Source organism: Saccostrea echinata, unplaced genomic scaffold, assembly GCF_033153115.1.
Source record: "Saccostrea echinata isolate AGI-Se365-2 ecotype Australia unplaced genomic scaffold, CSIRO_AGI_Sech_v1 ptg000027l, whole genome shotgun sequence".
In the NCBI taxonomy this organism is placed as follows: Eukaryota; Metazoa; Mollusca; class Bivalvia; order Ostreida; family Ostreidae; genus Saccostrea; species Saccostrea echinata.
The window spans coordinates 592,138-616,662 of record NW_026889776.1 but is presented as its reverse complement, the minus strand read 5'-3'; positions in this window follow the sequence as shown (position 1 = coordinate 616,662).

Here is a 24,525-nt window from a genome sequence, read left to right as displayed (position 1 = left end):
CAGATCTGACTATGATGAAACAATTACACTGTGAAACAATTTTTTTAGGTGACTTTAATTAAAATTCAGATTATTCATAAAGAAGAGTAAACTTTCTAAATACCAAGTGTACTTTTGCAGTCAGGATGTCTGACATTATAGGCAATAATGGGTCTTGTTTTACATCATGTTTTAGGGCTGAAATTATATTTTATATATATATATATTCGTAAAAACAGCTTCTTGAAATAGTGTGCTGCAGATAACAAGTGTCATATTATTTTCCGAATTTGAGTCGCAAGCATATGCTTCCGCATCTGAGATTGTAGCAATTGTTGTGATAATAATCATCAAATTTCTACAGTTAGTGTCTATCAACCTTATATGGTGTATTACCATGTGTATTAGGGTGATGTATTTGGCCTCACTCCATTTAGGTAAAAGAAAAAAAAATGTATCAATTGATTTTCAAGACCTGTCATTTAAAAGGACTTTTATTGAGTTACTGATGTAAATTATCTCTATGTAATCTCAATGTATGCAAGTTTGTTAACTATACCTAATCTTTTCAGGGAAGTGGACAGTTCAGGACAAAGAGAATCTGGTGATTGTAACGGTCAGCAGAATTGTGAAGAAAATGGATATCAAAATGCAGGGACTGATGGAGGAAATGATATTTCATGCCCAACATTGCAAAAATTTACCTGTTGACACTGAACTTGATTCATGACTACTGAATAGATAACATTTTGAGTTGGACAATCAGTGAATCGACTCTGAGCTGTAGAAACCAAGTGAAGGAAAATGTATCCTTTAGGCCAGGAAAAATCAATCTTTAGATTTTCAGAGTAGTGTAAGACACTTTTATAGCTTACCTGAGCCAATGCTTTAGAGCACCCCTCTTTCATAAGTTGATAGTGATAGATATAAATCTGGTAAACAAATTCTTTGAGGACTAATAATCTGAAGGTTTATTTTTCTTAGCCTTAGATTATATGTGAACATTGGTACATTTTTCTGGGAACTTTTTAAGGCAAAATTCATTCTGAAGCATTTTTGGGGTATAAAAAGAAAGAATTTTTCAATAAAGATTCTTAAAAGTATTTTAGGTTTTTTTCTCTCTATTTCTACCATTTGTAATTGTCTTTTAATATGTTATTCTGATATCTATATTAGTACAAATAGATGATACATGAGATATGCATTTCTTCTGAAAGGTATCATTTGCTGTATTAAACACAATCAAAATTGAACAATGGAACAGAAGTACTAAATTATTGCAAGTTTAAAAAAAACTGACTAAAAGAATTTTTAATCCACTCAGTATGACAAATGCTGCTTTGACTTGCTAAGTTTGCATAAAGACTGTTCTCCAACTTGTATCTTGTGAGTAAAATCGGAAACAGATCAGGATAATTGTGTTTGAATTTTAGTGATTCAATACGATTCTAATTCCATTTACAGAATCACCTAATTTTACAAAAATAACCCCAACATTATAAAAACATTAAGATTCTCATTTGAAAGGGTTGGCATTAAACTTAGCTTCATAAAGCAAAAAACCGCACTTAGATACAATAAAAATGAAAAAAGTTACAGATTTTTAAAAAAAAATCCATGGAATGCCACATTTAGACTTAGAAATTTTACAACTGACTACTGAAGGCATAAAAATGACTAAGTCTTCAAAGGCAATTTGTCCAGCCTTTTCCGGCCTGTAAAATTTCTAAGTTCAATAATTATGTTAAAGTTAGAGTGTTGAAAAATTCTAAGTCCAGGTTTCCAGTAATTTTCCACCCATTTTCCATGATGTTTATGTTGTCCATGTACACTGTACATGGTGTCCATGTACACTGTACATGGAAGTCCAGCCTGTTTTGTCCATGTTTCCTGGACTATGTCCAAGGTTTCCAGGCTTTTTCATGGAATTTCTATGGAAAAGCCTGGAATCCATGGAAAAATGAGACATGTCCATGGAAGTTCTACAGCCGGGATATCATGGGCGAAAAAGTGGTTCTTACAAATAGATCTATATATGTAGATAGCCCTAAATAGCTAAAAAAAATTATTGGTTTTGTCTATAGCAGATGTTAATTTAGTTTTTACCTGACATTAACTTGCGTGTATAAATAAATACAGGAGGCCCATGGGCCAAATCACTCACCTGAGCACATTGGCTAGGGAAAAAAGCAAAAATCAGTTCAGTATTGAAAAGTTAACGGGGGAGAGGGGGGGGGATTTTAAACTACCTAACAATGCTTTCATATCAATATAACAAATGACATTGCTGTTCTTGAGCAGATTTTTTCCCATATATTCATTTGTAAAAATTTGATCCCCCATTGTGGCCCCACCCTACCCCTGGGGGCGCTCATTTCAACAAATTTCATTTTATACTACCCAACGATGCTTCCATATCAATTTGACTAATCATGGCTTTTCTGTTCTTGAGAGAAAGATTTTTTCCTATATATTCCTCTTTAAACTTTGATCACACATGATGGCCCTACCCTACCTCCGGGAGTCATGATTTGAACAAATTTGAATCTACACTACCTGAGGATGCTTCCATATAAATATGACCAATCATGTCTTTGCTTATCGTGAGAAGAAGATTTTTGAAGTTTTTTTCTATATACTCTTATGAAAAACTTTGACCCCCCCATTGTGGCCCCACCCTACCCCCTGGGGTCATTATTTGAACAAACTTGAATCTACACTACACGAGGATGCTTCCATATAAATATGACCAATCATGGCTTTGCTGTTCTTAAGAAGAAGATTTTTAAAAATATTTTCCTATATATTTCAATGTAAAACTTTGATCCCCCATAGTGCCCTCACCCTACCCCCTGGGGTCATTATTTGAACAAACTTGAATTTACACTACCTGAGGATGCTTCCATATAAATATGACCAATCATGGCTTTGCTGTTCTTAAGAAGAAGATTTTTAAAGATATTTTCCTATATATTTCTAAGTAAAACTTTGATCCCCCATTGTGGCCCCACCCTATCCCCGGAGGTCATGATTTGAACAAATTTGAATCTACACAACCTGAGGATGCTTCCATATAAATATGACCTATCATGGCTTTGCTGTTCTTAAGAAGAAGATTTTTAAAGATATTTTCCTATATATTTCTATGTCAAACTTTGATCCCCCATTGTGGCCTCACCCTACCCCCAGAGGTCATGTTTTGAAAAAACTTGAATATACACAACCTGAGGATGCTTCCATATAAATATGACCAATCATGGCTTTGCTGTTCTTAAGAAAACGATTTTTAAAGATATTTTCCTATATATTTCTATGTCAAACTTTGATCCCCCATTGTGGCCTCACCCTACCCCCAGAGGTCATGTTTTGAAAAAACTTGAATATACACAACCTGAGGATGCTTCCATATAAATATGACCAATCATGGCTTTGCTGTTCTTAAGAAAACGATTTTTAAAGATATTTTCCTATATATTTCTATGTCAAACTTTGATCCTCCATTGTGGCCTCAACCCTACCCCTGGAGGTCATGATTTGAACAAACTTGAATCTACACAACCTGAGGATGCTTCCATATAAATATGACCAATCATGGCTTTGCTGTTCTTAAGAAGAAGATTTTTAAAGATATTTTCCTATATATTTCTATGTAAAACTTTGATCCCCCATTGTGGCCTCACCCTTCCCCCGGAGGTCATGATTTGAACAAACTTGAATCTACACAACCTGAGGATGCTTCCATATAAATATGACCAATCATGGCTTTGCTGTTCTTAAGAAGAAGATTTTTAAAGATATTTTCCTATATATTTCTATGTAAAACTTTGATCCCCCATTGTGGCCTCACCCTACCCCTGAGGGTCATTATTTGAACAAATTTGAATCTACACTACCCGAGGATGCTTCCATATAAATATGACCAATCATGGCTTTGCTGTTCTTAAGAAGAAGATTTTCAAAGATATTTACCTATATATTTCTATGTAAAACTTTGATCCTCCATTGTGGCCTCACCCTACCCCCTGGGGTCATGATTTGAACAAACTTGGATCTACACTTCCTGAGGATGCTTCCATATAAATATGACCAATCATGGCTTTGCTGTTCTTAAGAAGAAGATTTTTAAAGATATTTTCCTATATATTTCTATGTCAAACTTTGATCCCCCATTGTGGCCCCACCCTACCCCCGGGGGTCATGATTTGAACAAACTTGAATCTACACTACCTGAGGATGCTTCCATATAAATATGACCAATCATGGCTTTGCTGTTCTTAAGAAGAAGATTTTTAAAGATATTTACCTATATATTTCTAAGTAAAACTTTGATCCCCCATTGTGGCCCCACCCTACCCCCGGGGGTCTTGATTTGAACAAACTTGAATATACACTACCTGAGGATGTTTCCACATAAGTTTCATTTTTCCTGGCCCAGTGGTTCTTGAGAAGAAGATTTTTAAATGATGCCATTATTTTTTCACAAATTCCTAATTATCTCCCCTTGAAAGAGGGCGTGGCCCTTCATTTGAACAAACTTGAATCCCCTTCACCCAAGGATACTTTGTGGCAAGTTTGGTTGAATTTGGCCCAGTGGTTCTTGAGAAGAAGATGAAAATGTGAAAAGTTTACAACAACAACAACGCCAACGCCAACGACAACGACGACGACAGACAACGGACAAATTTTGATCAGAAAAGCTCACTTGAGCCTTTGGCTCAGGTGAGCTAATAAAAGCCACGTAATTGTAACCAATTATTCCGAAGCAATCATTCATATTTATAGGACTGATAGTTGATTGAATTTCCTCTCATCAGTAAACGTATATCCCCCCCCCCCAAATACTTCCATTCAGAGGCTAAGTTTCCAATCATTTTTTGGGGGGTGGGGGGTTGCGTCAAACCGTCGATCATAAAAAAAAATGAGTATGTAAAAATAAATTCAATTTTTAATCAGTACCCCATCTCTCAAGCCAAAGGCTAAGTAAGATTTTCTGCCCATAATTTGTTTGTTCTCTGACTTCTATGTTGGATTTCTCGGTGTACAGTCCCTGAAACGTTCTACTTTCCCACTTGAACGGTGAGCGAACGCTGAACGAACGCTGAACGAACGCTGAGCGAACGGTGAGTGAACGATGTGTGAACGCTGAACGCAACTTGGTGAACGATGTGTGAACGCTGAACGGTGAGCGAACGCAGAACGCGAACGGAGCGCAAACGCGAACGCAAAGTGAACGCTGAACGAACGGAGAACGCAAGATGAACGATATATTCGGAATGCCTCTGATCTTTTCCTGGCATTGAAACTATTTTATTGTATTAAAATGTCAGGTGCCAAAAAAAATAAATTAAATAAATAAGTAAACCAATAAATGAATGAATAAATAAGTCAATAAAATAAATTCTCCAAAATTGTCCTAAGAAAGACGATGCATGCACATTAAGATTTTAATCACACGATTTTTATCGCATTAAAACATTGCAATTGTTGCAAAACGATGAAGTATAAACAAATCAGAGAAAACTTCTGACTTATAGAATGAATTAAAGCGGTTGTAACATCCATTCATATATCTCCGTGTTAGGGCGATTTCGTGTAAAGTAATAAAAAAAAAAATTAATTACAAAGGTCAGTGGACGTTTTGCATTTATACGCTCGTATCTTAAATTTTTAATACAATACATGTAATATATTATGTGCCATTTCTATTTTTCATGATGATTTATTGAGCTGACTTCTACATGTATTTGTAGATGACCGTGGTTATACTCGGACAAGATAATACAAAGATACATATTCATATTATTTGTTATAAATTCAATTTTCAGAACTTGATATTTAAGTAATATACTGTTATAGTTTTTATTAAACAGATAAATGAGAGAGAGAGAGAGAGAGAGAGAGAGAGAAATATTCCGTTTTAGCCCCCCCCCCTCCTCCTCTCAGACTTCACTAAATGTTTGTACCTATATCAAACAAAAACTCAAACAAAATTTTTTTCTAAATATATCAGACAGTGAAAGTAACTTTTTTTTTTTTATCAACAAATCATATCCATTTGTTTGACAGTCATACTCGTTTTTATTTTCCTGCTTCAACACTGTTCAAGTTCACACGAAGTCCACGTGCTTGTCCTGTCAATCAAAATCATTCGACACTGTGCAGGTGTGAAAGTTTCGTCACATCGAAGACGAAGTGCGAGTATTTCCAACAAGTTATAACATCTATTTTTATCATTTCTAGATTTGATCCCAACATTTGAATAATAAATGAATAAAATACATTGGGCATTAACACTTGAATTTGAAACATACTCTCTGCCAATTTCAAATACCACCGCCGACACGTGAACTACTATTGTTTTGTGACTTTTTTAGATGCACGTTTGTTTTAAGACTGAAATTTTTGTTCTAAAAAAGACCTTAACTTTTTTTTTTTTAAATATTAACTAATATATTCTGGAAATACAGTACTGTCTAAGTAAGCAATCTAAGGGGGGGGGGGGGGGGTATTAATCATATCGAATGGCAAACATACAAAGTTAAGTGAAGAAAGTTTTTTTTTCTCTATAATTATAGACTTTACATATCATAGTAGAGAAAATTCTGTACTGCAGTACATTTCAAATAAATATTTCCTTTAACCACACTATCAATTTAATTCGCTCCAAAGATAATAAATTAACAGGATATCCGCAGTACTATGTATAACTCTCAGAACTAGTTCTATCATATTTTCTGTAGTAATTGAAAAAAAAACGCGTTAGAGATAAATATTTTCGTAATTTTGCTGCGTAATTATTTGACTTGGATAATTATATTTATTAACGATTATTAACGATTTGTCGTCTTTAACAAAACAACAAAATGTTGCAGTGCTTGAAGTATTTGCACATTGCCCTTAGTTAAATTCAATATTTCAGCATCGTTCTACATAGGTACAGAATGTGCTTATAACAACATTTATTTTCCAGAGTAATTTAATAAATAACCTAACAGCTAAGTTAGAATAATAAAAATATATATCGTAGATATTTTTCAACATGAAATAATGATTCTTCAAACACGATATGTTAGTTATTAAATTAAAAAAACCTGTAACTCCTTCCCTACAAAAAGATAAGTCCTTTCACATCGGAGTTCCGAATGACAATGAAAACTGAACGATAGGTGAACGCTGAACGCAAAGTGAACGGAACGAAGAGCGAACGCTGAACGCTTTGTGAACGGTGAACGCGAGCGCACGGTGAACGGTGAACGCAAAACTGTGAACGGAGAGCGAACGGTGAACGCACGCTGAACGAACGGTGAACGCACGCTGAACGAACGGTGAACGAACGGTGAGCGAACGGAAAAATGGGAAAGTAGAACGTTTCAGGGACTGTAAGCATAATCGACGTTGTCGCTGTAAACCTGGTACTTGTAATTTTTTTCTCATTCTTATCTTTTCAAGAATCACTGGGTCAGTATCAACCAAACGTTGTTGATCAAATGAATGACCACATTCTCTTCCAACAGAAGATAATTAAGAAATACAAGTAGTAAAAATTGGAAAGGTCATTTGAAAAAATTATTCTCTAGAAACCTGTGGGCCGGAATGAGAAAACATACTTATAATATCTCCCTGAAATAGTAAAGATTTAATTTTTTTTCAGATCAGAATGGGTGTTCAAAATTTAACATAGGAATTTATATCCCCCGCAAACGAAGTGTCTGGGCCGGGGGGAGGGGGATTAGTAATCATATTGTCCGTCTGTCTGTCCGCTTGTCTAGCTGCCCGTCTGTCCCTCCAAGTTTGCCCAGGCTATGACTTTTTGGATTAACTGGAAGCTCATACTTGGTACAAAGATTGCCAATGATCCTAAGGTGTGTCATGGTCTTGATCCAAGGTCATTCCAGCAAATTCAAGGTCAGTGGAGAAAGAATAAATGTTTTGTTCGAGCCAATTATTTGTAATTGAGAATCACTGGAAGCTCATACTTGATACAGAGATTGCTTGTGACAAAAAGGTTTGCTTCGACTTTGACAAAGAAAGTTGTTTTATTACGATCTAGGCTGTAATTTTTTATGTTCGCACTTGGTACAAAGATTGCTTATGGTCCGCCGGTTTTAGATGACTTAAGATAAGGTTATTTCAGCAAATTCAGGGTCACTGGCAGAAAAAGTTGTAAAATGCCTCTCTGGTATATGAATTTCTAAGGGGGAATCACTAGAACCTTTTTCTTAAAACAGAGGTTGTTTGAGATTGAGAGTTTGTCTTGACACCGACCCAAGGTTATTCCGTCAAGTTTAAGGATACTGACAGAAAAAAATTAATTTCTATTTCATGCTATGATTTAGTAATAAAAAATCACTGGAAGCTCTTACTTGAAACAGAGATTGCTTATGAACGGAGGCTGTGTCATGACCATGATCAAAGGTCTTTCTGACAAGTTCAAGGTCACTTGCAGAGAAATTAAAAACCAGAAGTCTCTGATGAGACTGTAGCTCTACTGGTCTGTTTGTATAACAAAAGAAAAGTAGCACTTGGATTTGAAACATTGCAACATGCAACAATAAATAGAATTATGTATCTTAATGTAGTCTACTTTTGTGACAAGTTATATTGAAATCAAATGAAAACTAGGAGTAGTAGCGTTTTGAAAGTATTTCACGGAAATTTCTATTTTTAGTAACCATGACAACACCATTCACCCAAATAAAAAAAAACAGAAATACATATTATGTATCGTAGTGTATTCTAACTGTGTGCCAAATTAGATTGAAATCAGACCAAAATTGTAGGAGGAGTAACGTTTTAAAGGAATTTCAAAGAAATTTCTATTTTTAGTAACCATGGCAACACCGTCCATCGAAATCAAAAACCGATGCACTAAATTATGTACCTTAGTGTAGTCTACTTGTGTGCCAAGTTATATTGAAATCGGACCAAAACTGTAGGAGGAGTAGCGTTTTAAAGGAATTTCACAGAAATTTCTATTTTTAGTAACCATGGCAACACCGTCCATCGAAATCAAAAACCGATGCACTAAATTATGTATCTTAGTGTAGTCTACTTGTGTGCCAAGTTATATTGAAATAGGACCAAAACTGTAGGAGGAGTAACGTTTTAAAGGAATTTCACAGAAATTTCTATTTTTAGTAACCATGGCAACACCGTCCATCGAAATCAAAAACCGATGCACTAAATTATGTATCTTAGTGTAGTCTACTTGTGTGCCAAGTTATATTGAAATCGGACCAACCCTATAGGAGGAGTAGCGTTTTAAAGGAATTTCACAGAAATTTCTATTTTTAGTAACCATGGCAACACCGTCCATCGAAATCAAAAACCGATGCACTAAATTATGTATCTTAGTGTAGTCTACTTGTGTGCCAAGTTATATTGAAATCGGACCAAAACTGTAGGAGGAGTAGCGTTTTAAAGGAATTTCACAGAAATTTCTATTTTTAGTAACCATGGCAACACCGTCCATCGAAATCAAAAACCAATGCACTAAATTATGTATCTTAGTGTAGTCTACTTGTGTGCCAAGTTATATTGAAATCGGACCAAAACTGTAGGAGGAGTAGCGTTTTAAAGGAATTTCACAGAAATTTCTATTTTTAGTAACCAAGGCAACACCGTCCATCGAAATCAAAAACCAATGCACTAAATTATGTATCTTAGTGTAGTCTACTTGTGTGCCAAGTTATATTGAATTCGGACCAAAACTGTAGGAGGAGTAGCGTTTTAAAGGAATTTCACAGAAATTTCTATTTTTAGTAACCATGGCAACACCGTCCATCGAAATCAAAAACCGATGCACTAAATTATGTATCTTAGTGTAGTCTACTTGTGTGCCAAGTTATATTGAAATCGGACCAAAACTGTAGGAGGAGTAGCGTTTTAAAGGAATTTCACAGAAATTTCTATTTTTAGTAACCATGGCAACACTGTCCATCGAAATCAAAAACCGATGCACTAAATTATGTATCTTAGTGTAGTCTACTTGTGTGCCAAGTTATATTGAAATCGGACCAAAACTGTAGGAGGAGTAGCGTTTTGAAAAATTGTTTACAGACAGACGGACAGACAGACAGACAGACAGACAGACAGACAGACAGACGGACGGACGACGGACACCTTACTATCGCATAAGCTCTTCTGGTCTCTGACCAGTAGAGCTAAAAACTTGTCAAGACATAATTTTATTATTGTTTTCTTCCTACGGATTTTGTGCACGCGAGTTCTCGGAAACGGGTTGTTTGATTTTCAGAAAACTTTCAGGTCTGGTAGGAAATTAAAAAAAATCTAGATATATTTTTATTTATTTTGATGACCTCACTTCCGGTCCGGAGATTTCTGCGATTAGGTGATTTTTAGAGGGTCACTTTGTCCGCTCGTTTTCTAAAAAAAAAAACGCTTAAAATAGGAACTTGATATTTTCAACAATGATAGAGCAATGTTCATAAATATGTACTAGGTAGTTCATTTTTCCCGGAAGTGCCGCACTTTGACGCTTGGTATGCTCCGAAAATAGTCTTATTGAGAATATCAAAATTTTTAGCATATTTTCAAGAATATCTCTACTTGTAAATATTTTATTAAAACATATAGAATAAAAGTTGTGCAGAATGGCAAGCTCTTTCATTTGATATCAACAATTAGGGGCTGATCCCTAAAATAAGAGATCTACAGGGGCTGAAAGTGTTTTCTCAATATCTCCAAAACTATTGAGAATTTGTGATACATCAAACAAGAGGCCCATGGGCCACATCGCTCACCTGAGCACATTGGCTAGGTAAAGCACAAATCAGTTCAGTATTGAAAAGATTACCGGGGGGGGGGGGGGGGGGGAATGAATTTCAAACTACCTGATGATGCTTCCATGTCAATATAACAAATGGCTTTGTTGTACTTAAGAAGGTTTTAAAAAAAATTTCCCATATATTCCTCTGTAAAATTCGATCCCCCATTGTGGCTCCTCCCTATCCCAGGGCCATCATTAAAAATATCTTTGTTTCCCCTAACCCGACCCTAAAATTTAAAGTTGAGTAGGTAGGTAGGTAAATTATTATTTTTTTATGACAGTTTTGAAAATACATACTAAAAATTGAATAATATCGCTATAAATAAGAAAGAACAAAAGAAAGTGATTTTTAAACCTAATATCATACAAATGAAATTTAAAAGCAACCTGTATGGTAAATTAATTCACAAATATTATTCATTTGAACTTGTGAAATATCTCAGGCCAGCGTAAATTTATTGAAATTGAATTTTTACAAAAAAGACAAGATTCGCAAAAACTCAACTATTGGCCATCCGAGTACATTTTATTATGCCCCCGGATCGAAAGATCCTGGGGTATATTGTTTTTGTCCTCTCTGTCTGTCTGTCTGTCCGTTTGTCTGTTTGTCTGTTGTCAACTTTAACTTTGCCCATAACTTTTAATTGGTTGGAGCTATGACTTTCATATTTCACATGTTTTTTCCTTGTGACAAGACCTTTCTTTGGGTTCCATCATATATGACCTTTTGACCTTGACCTTGGAGTTTGACCCATTTTTGCAAAATTTTATGAGACTTTAACCTTGGCCATAACTTCTGAACAGTTGGTGCTTGGGTTTTCAATCTTCACATGTGTATTCCTTGTGACAAGGCTTTCCTTTGGATACCAACAACTTTGACCTTTTGACCTTGGAATTTGACCTACTTTTGAAAAACTTTAACCTTGGCCATAACTTTTGAACAGTTGGTGCTTGGGGTTTCAAACTTCAAATTTCACAGATATATTCCTCGAGACGAGACCTTTCTTTAGGTACCAACGTTTTGTATCTTTTGGCCTGCATTTTGACTTGCATTTGAGAAACTTTAACCTTCGCCATAAGCTGCCATACGGGGGCATCAGTGTTTCACAAATACATCTTGTTCAAACCTACTATCATCTTCGAGTGCTTACACAGATAAAATGTCAAGGGCCTCGCGTGGTGCAGTAATTCTAGTGTTTCGTTTTGGAGTCACGACGTAATTCAGGAGCTTATTCTAAGTCACAGGTTCCGACGTGGGGCGTGGAAATTGGTCAGTCAAATGAGACCGTAAAAAACGTAGGGCCATGCAGTGTCACAGTATACATGTAGATGTTGGCACGATAAAGATCCCTTACTGATGCTTTATGATCAATGGCCATAAGTGCCGAGAAAAAGTCTAACTTAGGAGCCCTCCACCCGTGTGCAAATGTTGTCGACTTAGCAATTTTTAAAGGTATTTTAAAGCAAAGAAACAACCTATTTTCAAGGGCCCAACTAAAGAAAAGAAAAATACACTGGACGTCTCAGGAAGCCATACTATACGCCAACTTTAAAGATTTCAACACTATTTGAAAAAAGAGTACCTGTATGGACAATATTTAATTCAACCAAACCATATCTAACATGATTGAAGTTTCATATATCTAATGTTATAGTCACGAAGTTTACCCCATAAATAAAAGGAATGAAGAAACGACATTCAAATTATATTTATCAAGATGAAATAATTATACAAAGATATATTTACAAATCCTATTGTCCTATATAGTAAAAATAGAATCATACATGAAGTGTTTTTTAGATCGAAACGAATGAAATGCAGTGAAATTTATTTATATGCATACACAAAGTGGGCCCCTCATCTGCTCATGAGGCAGGCTTTTTCATGCTTACTACGTACGTTAATTTTAGAAGACACATTTGTAAATGCCATGTTAACACTCCTTAGTCATGGTATATTTAATTCTCGAAATGTTTCAAGAGTGTAGGATTCTAACAAGTTAAAGATGTCTATTAAGATTGATACATCGCCGTTGTTTTATAACACTAAATAACCCTCTGTGGCCACATGTTGTGAGCGCCAAATGAGAGTAAAACAAAAGCCGCCATTCTAATAAAAAACGAATTTTGATGAAATTGTACTTTATGAAGTTGATAAACAATGAAAATAAATACTTGAATAATCTTATTATAAAAACTTTTCATTCGGCACGATTTAAGTGGGTCGGTCGTGTTAGGGGAAACAAACCTATTTTTTATTTTGGCCCAGGGGTCATCATTTGAACAAATTTGAATCTACACTACCTGAGGATGCTTCCATATCAATATGACTAAACATAGCTTTTCTGTTCTTGAGAAGAAATATTTTTTCTATCTATTGTTATGTAAAACTTTCGATCCCCCTATTGTGCCCCACCCTACCCCCGGGGGTCACCATTTGAACAAAATTGAATTTACACTACCCAAGGATGCTTCCATAACAAAATGACTAATCATGGCTTTGCAGTTCTTCATCAGAGAAAATCTTCCTACATATTTCTATTTCAGACTTCGATCCTCCATTGTGGCCCCGCCCTATCCCAGGGGGTCAACATTTGAAAAAACTTGAATCTACACTACCTGAGGATACTTCCACATAAATATGATCAATCAGGGCTTTCCTGTTCCTGAGAAGAAGATTTTTAAAGATTTTTCCTATATATTTCTATGTAAAACTTTGATTCTCCATTCTGGCCCCGCCCTACCCCCAGGGGGTCATGATTTGAATAGATTTGAATTTACACTACCTGAGTATACTTCCATATAAATATGACTCATCATGGCTTTGCTGTTCTTGAGAAGAAGATTTTTAAAGGTTTTTCCTATATATTTCTATGTAAAACTTTGATCCTCCATTGTGGCCCCGCCCTACCCCCGGGGGTCATGATTTGAACAAACTTGAATCTACACTACCTGAGGATGCTTCCATATAAATATGACTCATCATGGCTTTGCTGTTCTTGAGAAGAAGATTTTTAAAGATTTTTCCAATATATTTCTATGTAAAACTTTGATCCTCCACTGTGGCCCCGCCCTAACCCTTGGGGTCATGATTTGAACAAACTTGAATATACACTACCTGAGGATGCTTCCATGTGAGTTTCATATTCCCTGGCTTTGTGGTTCTTGAGAAGAAGATTTTTAAAAGATGCTATTAATTTTTCACTAATTCTTTATTATCTCCCCTTGAAGGAGGGTGTGGCCCTTCATTTGAAAAAACTTGAATCCCCTTCACCCAAGGATACTTTGTGGCAAGTTTGGTTGACATTGGCCCAGTGGTCCTTGAGAAGAAGTCGAAAATGTGAAAAGTTTACAGACAGACGGACGGACAGACAGACGGACAGACGGACTACAGACAAAATGTGATCAGAAAAGCTCACTTGAGCCTTTGGCTCACGTGAGCTAAAAAAGCAAAATTGTTCAAAATGACAAGTAGAAGTGAATAAGAGTGTCGAAAGTTGTCAAATAACGTCACTTCCGGCCAAAACGGAAGTAATCAGAAATGCATATTTTTGCCGTTTTCGACATGATATTAGTTAATTTATGTAACCAGAAGCGTCCAACTAAATTTATCATCCCTCAACATCACTTCCGGTCAAACCGGAAGTAGCCAGAAATAGCTTATTTTGCAGGTTTTGATGCAAAATTGTAATTCTAAAGTCACTGGAGACGTCTAAACTCATTCCTTTCTTTTGTTGACGTCACTTCCGGTCAAAACAGGACGGAAGACCTACTCGTTGCTTTGCAACGAGCTTTGCTCTAGTTATTATTATTTTTCTTCCAACCGATTTTGTGCACGCAATTTCTCAGAAACAGCTGGGCCGATTTACACCAAACTCTCAGATGTAAAAGATATTCACTTGATATTGATAGGTTTTTTAGTTTTTTGATGACGTCACTTCCGGTCGTGAGATATTGACGATTTTCTGGTTTTCAGAGGGTCGGGTTGTCCTGGAAACTCTTCCTAAACGACGAAAGCTATTGATTCAAGATTTTCAGTGAAGATAGAGGAAAGATTGTAGATGTGCAATTGGACATCTATATCTTTCCAGTTCAAATGGCGCCGAAGCTCGCCTGAGCTCAAAAATTAAACTCACAAACATCTTGCAAAATTTGACATGTTTTCTATCTTTTTACCTGTAAATATTTTGTTAAAACATATAGTACAAAAGATGTGTTAGATGATAAAACCTTTCATTTGATATCGAGAAAAAAGGGCTGATCCCTCAAATTAGGGGCTCAGAGGGGCCAAAGTCTTTCATGTATAACTCTTGAACGATCAATATTTTGTTATAAATCACTGAAGCAAAAATGTTCATTTTAACGATTTGCAACTATATGGTTCAAAATTTTGATCAAATGTTACATAATAAGGGGCCAAAAGGGGCTAGAATGCTAGATCTCTGACGCTTTATATATCAAAAAGGAGGAATATTTTAAAAAGCAATTTTGAACAAAAGATGGTCAGAATAATGTTCTGAATAATATGCACCCTTTCAATTTTTGTCAAACGGCCCCATTAAGGACTTGAAGGGCTGACCCCTAAATATTTCAATTCAGAATATCTCGAAAACAAAAATAAATTTCTGAATAGTTGTTGAACAAAAAGTCTTTAAAATCTCAAGATCTTTCATTTGATATCAAGAAAAATGGGCTGATCCCTCAAATTAGGGGCTCAGAGGGGCCAAAAGTCTTTTATGTATAACTCTTGAACGATCAATATTTTGTTATAAATTACTGAAGCAAAAATGTTTCTCTTAACGATTTGCAACTATATGTTTTAAAATTTTGATCATATGTTAGTAATAAGGGGCCAAAAGGGGCCAGAAGGCTCAATCTTTGGCGCTTTATATTTCAAAAAGGGGAAATATTTTGAAAAGCAATATTGAACAAAATATGGTCAGAATAATGTTCTGAACAATATGCACCCTTTCAATTTTTGTCAAACGGCCCCATTAAGGACTTGGAGGGGTGGCCCCTAAATATTTCCATTCGGCATATCTCCACAACAAAAAGAAATCTCTGAATAGTTGTTAAACAAAGTCTTCAAAATGACAAGACCTTTCATTTGATATTAAGAAAAAGGGGCTGATCCTTCAAATTAGGGGTTCAGAGGGGCCAAAAGACTAATATGTAACTCTTAAATGATCAAGAATTTGTTATAAATTACTGAAGCAAAAATGCTTAACGTAACAATATGCAACAATAAGTTGTAAAATTTTGATTCTCTATTGCATAATTAGGGGCCGTAAGTGGCCAGAATGTTAAGTCTTTTACACTTCATATCTCGAAAAGGGGGAATATTTTGAAAAGCAATATTGAACGAAAGATGTTCAAGATTATGTTATATAAATCAAAAGAATGAAATCTAAGGAGAGAAATCTTTTTAACGAAAACTTAATCAAAATCACATCTCATCTCATCGAAAAATCGGACAGAAGACCTACTCGTTGCTCTCATCTAGTTAAGGTCTTCCGTTTTCACGGAAGACCTTATAGTGATTCTACTGTAACTTAGGTCTTCCGTTTTCAACGGAAGACCTATAGTGATTCTACTGTTTCTTCTTCTTCTTATTATTATTTTTCATTTTTATTTTTTTGACCTTTTCAAATCGCGATATCTCAAAAACTACTCATTCACTTTCAGCCAAATTTTCAGGAATGATGTGTTATCTCATGCCATTTTGAAATATTGAAAAAGTTTGGAAAAAGTTACTTCCGGTCAGGAATTATTACGATTTTTCACTTTTTCCACTAAAAATCTGGTCCGTGAATGTTCTCAGAAACTGTTAAAGATAGGACTCTGAAACTTTCAGGTATGATAGAATTTGGTTTGTTGATGTGTGATGGAAACATTTTGTGTGTCGTCGCCACTTCCGGTCGTCACAGGAAGTGATTTAAAAAGGGTAATTTTTTGAACTTTTTTGTTTTTCATTATATTTTTTATGATGTTGATATGCTAAATAAAGAGTCTTACAAGAATGCTAAATATGTAATTTGTTTAAAATTGATTAATCAATACTGTAAATATTTATCATTTTTCAATTTTAAGCGATGATGTTTGATAGCGTAATCGTTAGTATGTTGAATTTTCACGTGGGCGATCCGGATTCAATCCAAAGAATGTCCGAATGTTTTTCTCTCACTTTTTGGGGCTCAAATATAAGATTTTATCTTTAAGGGGGGGGGGGCGCTATGTCGTTCGACGTCAGAGCAGCGGTGTTTGACGGCACAATATCAGCGTGTCTTTTTACTCCCTTATAAAGAGTTTGCAGTTGAATTTTGCACTAATCAATGTGCATAGATGTAATTGTGATATGACAAAACGAGGAACACATGTTGGTACAAATGTATATGTAGCTAGATACCTATGCAATTGTATCATAAATTGGAGATTTGCCGAATTGTATTTTGAAAGTAGAATTTGTTACTTTCTCATGTTGATTAAATAACATATAGCAATTTCAAATGAGAGAAAAATAAACTTCAATGATATTTTTCTTTGATTTTAGTAGGGTTATATTCCTTTATAGATGCAAGTTACTGAACATAATAGGTATCAGATTCCTTGAGCGTCATATGGCGAGACGTGTATTGTTGTGAAACATTCCAGTCAATCATTAATGTGTTACTAATCGGAATAATTCACTTTGGGGGTAAAAAGGAACATAACATGTGTAAGAAAACAGCGCTGCCTTTATGTTACTTGCCCGTATACGATATGTTATATGTACAGTGTGATAAATATACATTCTTAGGCTCGAAAATCAGGCTATAGCAACATATTTTTTTTTTAATTTCATTGAAGCTATCACGTACACTTATTCAATTGAAGACACATTCCAAAGAAAAAGCGCGAAGATTTACTCGTGACGTTTGGCACGAAATAATGTATCGTGACCCGCCTTTCACAAATGGTCTGATGCAGTAGTGTAGAAGTACAGAAAAAGATTACACGGACATGTCTGTATTTGGAATTGCATAGAATAGAAAGTTGAATGCATAAAGAAACAAGAGGCCCATGGGCCACATCGCTCACCTGAGCACATTGGCTTAGCATAGGCACAAATAAGTTCAGTATTGAAATGATTACGGGGGGAGGGGGGTTGAATTTTAAACTACCTGATGATGCTTCCTGATCATTATAACACATGGCTTTATTGTACTATTTCAAAAAAATTTCCCATATATTCCTTTGTAAAAATTTGATCCCCCATTATGGCTCCTCCCTATCCCAGGGGTCATCATTTGAACAAACTTGAATCTACACTACCTGAGGATGCTTCCATATCAATATGACTAACATAGCTTTTCTGTTCTTGAGAAGAAATATTTTTTCTATATGCTCTTATGTAAAACTTTTGATCCCAGGGGGTCATGATTTGAACAAACTTGAATCTACACTACCTGAGGATGCTTCCATATAAATATGACTTATCATGGCTTTGCTGTTCTTGAGAAGAAGATTTTTAAAGATTTTTCCTATATATTTCTATGTAAAACTTTGATCCTCCATTGTGGCCCCGCCCTATCCCCGGGGGTCATGATTTGAACAAACTTGAATCTACACTACCTGAGGATGCTTCCACATGTGTTTCATCTTTCCAGGCCCTGTGGTTCTTGAGAAGAAGATTTTTAAAAGATGCTATTAATTTTTCACATTAATTTTTTATTATCTCCCCTTGAAAGAGGGCGTGGCCCTTCATTTAAACAAACTTGAATCCCCTTTACCCAAGGATACTTTGTGGCAAGTTTGGTTGAAATTGGCCCAGTGGTTCTTGAGAAGAAGTCGAAAATGTTAAAAGTTTACAGACAGACAGACAGACAGACGGACAGACAGACAGACGGACAGCTAGACGCACGCCGGACAAAAAGTGATCAGAAAAGCTCACTTGAGCCTTCAGCTCAGGTGAGCTAAAAAGGAAGTAAACACAATAGTTTCTTTTAGTTTTTATCTATAACAGATTATTTTCTCTGCTGTCAGTTATTGTTAAAACTCAAGTAACAAATCCGATGTAAATCTACTAGTACTTGCACAAAATTTAACTGGCTAGTTTTCATCCTATAATTCCGCATTATAAGAAAAAAAAATTAACCTGCCTGACACTCGTTACTTCAGTGAATGAGTGCAAGGTAAACATCGATGATGCCTGTTTTCCAAGACCTTGGTTTTAAGGAGAAAATTTTTAATAGGAAATGAAAGCACTAAGTTTCTACTTTATCTTGATGTTTAAAATGGAACATAAAGTGTTAGTTAATAAATTGGTATATCTACAGGGCCATTTTATGCATAAAGTGAACCTAGCTCTTTTCGGGCAGCCGATCTTGGTTTAAATTAATCACGACTCTATCTGAATTTTTTGCTTAAATTTACGTTTTCATCTTTATCAATGATGTTGAACTTTTTTTCTCTTTGTGAATTCTGTGCTCTTTTTATTTTTTTAATAAAAAAAACTTTTAAAGACCCATGTTAGATTTTTAGGTGTCTTTACAACGAGCAGATATAAATGTAACTTTACATGCAAAGAATATCCCATTTAAGGATGGTTATTCGGACGGAAGACCTCTCGTTGCTCGCAACGAGTATCTAGTTATTAAGGTCTTCCGTCTCCACGGAAGACCTTGTAGTGATTCTATTGTTTCTTATTATTATTCTTTTTTTTTTTAGACAAAATTTTGTGCACGCGATTTCTCGAAAATTATTCAATGAATTTCTTTGAAATTTTCAGGGACAAAAGGTCTTTATATGAAGTTTATATAAAATTCCGTTTTTTGGTAAATTCGGTTCCAGTGCCAAGTTATGGACAATTTCCTGATTTTCAAATGAAATTTTGTCCTCGAATGATCTTAGAAACGGCTAAAGATATGAACTGGAGACTTATTAGAGATGATAGACCATGACTTCTAGATGTTCGAAAATACCTTGGTTTTCGTCGTCAGTACTTCCGGTCGTCACCGGAAGTGTTCAAAGAAATCGAAAATTTCAACTTTTCTTTTTTTAATCAAATCTTGCATCACATTATTGCATCTCTTTCGCAGATTCGAAATATGTTTGTCCCACCGGAAACAAAAACGACAACTTCCGGTTATAAGAGAAAAACTACATAATTTGAGTATTTTTCTTTCCCATAAATATCTTTTATACGTAAAGTACTTGAAATGATTTTTAGATATGTTATTCAGATTGCAAATGTCTAGAGTAACCTCAAATATCTTTGCAAAATTCACTTCCGGTCGCGTGTTTTTCTGTCCTCAAAGTGAGAAAATATCTGAGCGAGATCTCAGAAACGGTATGAGATTAAGACAACAAACTTATATGAGTAATAGACCTTGAAGAGTAGGCAAAATTGTTTGGGTTAAACTGTCAGCCGTCACTTCCGGTCGTCACAGGAAGTGATCAAAGAAATAAAAAAAATTCAACTTTTCTTGTTTAAATTAAAACTTGCATCACCTTATTGATCTCTTTTGCTTTTATGAAATATGTTAGACTCCTCCGGAAACAAAAACGTCAACTTCCGGTGTTAGGAGATAAAATACATAATTTCGATATTTAACTTTCTCATAAATATCGCTAAAAGAAAAAGAATTGAAATGTTTTAATACATGTTGTAGATACTGCAAATGTCTAGAGACACGTTAGAGATTTTTTTATAAAATTCACTTCCGGTTGCGTGTTTTCCTGTCCTCAAAATTAGAATTTGTTCTCACAATTGCTCGGCAACAATGAACGACTGAAGTCTGAAACTTTCAGGATTGACAGTCCGTCATCAGTTTATTTGCATCGTATGAAAATCGTGTGTCGCCGTTACTTTTGGTTGTGACAGGAAGTGATGCAAAAAAGTGAATGGTTAATGGTTAGCACGTTGGATTTTCGGGCTGAAGACCAGGGTTAAATCTCCAGAGTGTCTGAATTTCTTTTATCACTTTTTCAGCTTAAATTTTCGTTTTTATATTCAGAATCGGACGGAAGACCTCTCATTGCTCGCAATGAGTTTCTAGTTAAGGTCTTCCGTCTTCACGGAAGACCTTATAGTGATTCTACTGTTTCTTCTTATTATTATTTTTCCGCCCACTTAATTTTGTGCACGCGATTTCTTGGAGACTACTGGGTGGATTTTCATGAAATTTACGGAAACAATGTGTTGTTATCTGAAGTTATTTTATCCGAGAGATTTTTTGGAAATTCGCTTCCGGTGCCAAGTTACGAACCATTTTCTGAAATTAAAATGACATTTTGTCCACGGATAATCTCAAGAACGGTAACAAATATCAACGTGAAACTTTCAGGGATTATAGATCGTGATAAGTACTATCCAGGACGCGACCTTTCGTTCGTCGTCAGGACTTCCGGTCGTTACCATATGCGAATTTAAAAAGTCGAATTTTCCAACTTTTTTGTTTTTTTAAAATTTTTCATTTCTTTTTGGAATGTTAATAGAGACCTTTCTTATAATGCTTACTATATAATTTGTTTTAATATTGATAAATCTAAACTCTAGATATTAACATTTGAAAATCTGAAGCGGGTCCAAAATGGGGGCTGTCTCAATCAACTCCGACATTTCGCGAGTAGGGGGTTAAAGAGGCAGCTGAACGTTTGCTTGAACGAAAGTCACATAAGGATAAATGAAATGTAAATGGATGCTTTGATTGTCACGTAGTATTTACGTTGCATTTCTGTGTCAAACTAAAATTGGTTTTGGCTGGTTCTCAAAGTAGAAAAAGAAAAGACTAAATGTGCAAATGAAATAAGATACCTACTATCTTTTGTTTTGCACCACGGAAAAACAGATCTTAAATCATAGTTATAAGTAAAGTTAAAGAATACATAGATTGTCACGTCGTAGTTACGTTGCAATTCTGTGTCAAATTCAGTTTTAAGCCAATGTGTTCTCAAACGTCATCTATAACTGGTTTTGGCCGGTTCTCAAAGTAAAAAAAGAGAAGACTACATGTACAAATGAAATACGATATCTAAAACCTTTTGTTTTGCATAATAGAAAAACAGATATTAAATCATGGTTATAAGTAATAGTTTTTCAAGAGACAATATCTATAGTAAGTGTAAAACGTGACCTCTGTTTTCCCATGCACACTTGTGTCATATTAAACTAATAGAAAAGACAAAGGTAAGAAAACCGTATTTTAAAAGATCGCTTAATGAAGTATATATATGCATTTTTTTTCTCAAAGATCTGATGCAAGTTATTGAACATAAATGGTGTCTGATTCCTTGACCGTCGTAAAGCTATGTTTGTTTTTTGGCGAAGCATTCCAACCCTTTCATGAAAGAGTAACTAATTGGAACGTTCTTTTATTAATTTCATTCAAGCTATCACACCTTTTTAATAGAACATTCCAAAGAAAAGGCGCGAAGATTAACTCGTGGCGTTTGGCGCCAAATTATGAATGGTGACCCGCCTTTCTTAATTCTAAGACAGATGCACTATTGCAGAAGTATATACAAGTAGATTTAGAGCAGTTGTCCCAATAGCGTTGTATTTAGCGCGTTGGATTTTCATGCTGGCGACTTGAGTTCAATCCCCCTTGTGTCCAATTATTTTTTTCCTTTTTTCAGCTCGATTTTACTTTTTTTTCTCAGAATCGGACGGAAGACCTCTCGTTGCTCGCAACGAGATCGTATCTAGTTATTAAGGTCTTCCGTCTTCACGGAAGACCTTATAGTGATTCTACTGTTTCTTATTATTATTATTATTATTATTATTCTTATTTTTTTTCCTAAATTTTGTGCACGCGATTTCTCAGCAACTATTCAGTGGTTTTCTATGAAATTTTCAGGAATAATGCGCATTTATAGGAACTTGATACATCTTGGAGGAATTTTGAAAATTCGCTTCCGGTGCCAAGTTATGGACAATTTCCTGATTTTAAAATGAAATTTTGTCGCCCCTTTTTTGCAAAAATGGTAAAAGATATGAACTGGAGACTTGTAAGAGAGTATAGGGCATGACTTATAGGTGAACAGAATCACCTTTTCGTTCGTCGTCGGCACTTCCGGTCGCTTACGGAAGTGATCAAAGAAATCGTAAAATTTCAACTTTGCATTTTCAAATCAAATCCTACACAACATTATTGCATCTCTTTCGTAGCTTCGAAATATGTTGGTCCCACCGGAAACAAAAACGTCAACTTCCGGTTATAAGAGAAAAACTACGTAATTTGAGTATTTTTCTTTCCCATTAATATCCTTTGTAGATAAGGTATTTGAAATGAATTTTACATATGTTATTTAGACTGCAAATATCTAGAGTAACATTAATTATCTTTGTAAAATTCACTTCCGGTCGCGTGTTTTCCTGTCCTCAAAATGAGAAGTTGTCTGAGCAAGATCTCGGAAACGGTGAGAGATTAGGACACCAAACTTATATGAGCATCAGACCTTAAGATGTAGGCAAAACCAATTGGGTTCAGAGCGTCGGCCGTCACTTCCGGTCGTCACAGGAAGTGATCCAAGAAATCGAAAATTTCAATTTTTCTTTTTTTAAGTAAAAATTGCATCACTTCATTGCATCTTTTTCACAGATTCGAAAGATGTTGGTCCCACCGGAAACAAAAATGACAACTTCCGGTTATAAGAGAAAAACTACATAATTTGAGTATTTTACTTTCCCATCAATATTTTTTCTAGATAAAGTATTTGAAATGAATTTTAAATATGTTATTCAGACTGCAAATGTCTAGAGTAACCTTAAATATCTTTCAAAAATTCACTTCCGGTCGCATGTCTTCCTGTCCTCAAAATGTGAAGTTGTCTGAGCGAGATCTCAAAACCAGGTAAAAGAATAAAACACCAATCTTTTATGAGTAATAGACCTTGAGGAGTAGGCAAAACCATTTGGGTTAAACGCGTCAGTCGTCACTTCCGCTTGTCACAGTAAGTGATCAAAGAAATCTAAAAAAAACTAACTTTTCTTTTTTAAATTAATGCTTGCATCACTTTATTGCATCTCTTTCGCTGTTTTGAAATATGTTAGATTCCACCGGAAATAAAAACGTCAACTTCCGGTTCTAGGAGATAAACTACTTTATTTTGATATTTAACTTTCTCATAAATATTGCTCATCGATAAAGTACTTGAAATGACTTTATGTATGTTGTATATACTGCAAATGTCTAGAGAAAAGTCAGAGATTTTTTATAAAATTCACTTCCGGTCTCGTGTTTACCTGTCCTCAAAATTAGAATTTGATCTCACAATATTGCTCGGCAACGACAGTAAACGACTAAGGGTGCAAAACACAGTTTTATGTATGACGTTATCATGACGTTACTAAATGAGGGACATGCTAAAGTGACCCCCATAAAGAAATAATATGAAGACTTGCTACATAGACATCTATATATCAGTAGAAAGATAAAATTGTGAATTTTATAAATATATAAATATATTGCATTTATCACTTACTAAGAAGGTGTATTTGACACATGAAACATGAGGGAAATAGGGAAGTTTATGCGTCTAATTGTAGTACACCTATGCATTTTTAGCTCCCTTGATCACAAACAGCGCAGAAATCAGAAAATATAAGTGCTGTGCATTTAACAGAGCAAGTCCTTAGGTTTCTTTTTGTTGTACTTTTAGGGTACATTTTCCAGCTTTTTAAAGAGCTACTTTACCTGCTACTCAAATCATGCAATTCTGCACATGTGAAAAATGGGTGATTTTAGAGTTATCTCCCACTATTCAAAAGTCACACA